We start from the raw sequence: 2,015 nt of genomic DNA on the forward strand, positions 1-2,015 counted from the left end.
TTACTTACGTTATACTACTATATACTATATATATANANAATATATATATATATATATATATATATATATATATATATATATATATATATATGTAGAACGAGAGCGAAGGAATGAAAATCAAGGACAAATATATAGTCAAGCTCCATTATGAGGTGTAGGCATGTCAAAATTATCATACATATTGGCTGACTAGATGCCGACAGGAAGATACGCTGTCCGGTCCCAAAAGGTTCGATTATTTAAACAAACCTGATCGAGTGATACGATCGCGGTCACACCCACTACTTTAACGCACCTTCGTATAAGGATAACAAGAAATTCTCGCTCAGGTGAGAGATTCTGTACGCCAGGACAAATCCTCATGCTCAGTATTGAAAATCCTATCGTTCTTGAGTTATTCCTAAAGTTAACAAAGTTTCTTTTTTTTAATATTTATTATCTTTTGTAGATTTCAATTTAATTTTTGACTTTTTTATGTTACTGCATATGAATTTCAAAATTGTTAACGTACATGATTATATGTAAACGCAAGTATTGAAGAAGGTATATTTTATTAATTTATCTGCATATTAAAAAAGGTGAGAAAGAAAGAAAGAAAGTTAAGAAAAACGAAATTAAAAAATCTTTATCAGATTTACAATTGCACTTGAAGAGAAAAATTAATATTGTTAGACTATATTAATCTAATAATAATCTTAATCAATTTCCAGGTTTTTATTTTATTTATTATTTTTACAAATAAAAATTTTCGAAGCGTGAAATTATAACACAAACTTAATTATTTTTTATGAAAGAATTTATAATATAATGAAAAAAAACATTTTAATCTTTTTGATATTTTTTCTGATATATCGATATTTTAAAGTAACATATAATAATAAATATTGAACATAATATAATATACATTATATATTATGCTTTTAAAAAAAATTATCAAATTTGAAATTTTACCTATTGTTTAAGAAAAATATACTTCTCATGTTATCTCTCTCTCTCTCTCTCTCTCTCTCTCTCTCTTAATATAAATTATAGTTTCACTTACATTGAACTACAATTTCCCGCCAGGCTTTCAACAATTCTCATTTAGCGAATATTACTGAGAGCTGCCTACTGAGTAGGCGGGGTGTGCAACCTTACCGCAGGGTGCACAAATGAAACGATTCGGGGGGGGGGGGTGAAACGCGTACGTGAGCAACAATTTCCCTGCGTGCACGCGTCGAAACGAAATTCATGTTGTATGCGCATGGAAATTACGAGTAGCACATGCGTGCGCTTAACTCTCACACATGAATAATAAACGAAGTGCTAATGCGCGCCCCTTCGACACCCCTGCTTCACTTCGTCTTAACTGAGCCGGCGTGTCCGAAAGCGTACGGTAATCAGACACCCGCGGTTACATCACTAATTCATTCGCTCATTTTCCATCGTCTATATCGATTGCCGAGTGTCGTTCTGCAATTTTCTTTTATAAGCATATTATGTATTAAAAGATTTTGTATCAAAAGATAAAAGTTCTTTTAACAGGAAAAATAAAAATATCAATAGTTTTTTTATCTTATTAAATAATATAAAAAAGTTATTGAATAATAAATTGCGAGTAAATCCTTTTTTAAAAAAATATACTTTTATTTTTATAAATAAAAATTTATTTTCTTCTAATTTCTATGCAATATTTAAACTTCGGAACATTTAGATGTTTAAATGGTAAATCATGTTTAAATAACATTTAAAAATATCTATTGTCATATATCTTTATTAATTATATATTTTATATTTATTTCTATTTTTATTCACATTTTCATTATATGCTTTTAAAATTTAATTTTATAAAATTTATATCTTGCTCCCAATGCTGTACTAATTGTAATAATTAAATATACATTAGAACATTTAAATGTTCAAAAAGCATTTAAAAATATTTATAGTCACATTTATTATCACATCTATTATAATCTCTATTGGATTTATACGTCTTACATCTATTTCCATTTTCGTTCACATTGTCATTCACAAGT

Source organism: Atta cephalotes, assembly GCF_000143395.1.
Source record: "Atta cephalotes unplaced genomic scaffold scaffold00047, whole genome shotgun sequence".
Lineage (NCBI taxonomy): Eukaryota > Metazoa > Arthropoda > Insecta > Hymenoptera > Formicidae > Atta > Atta cephalotes.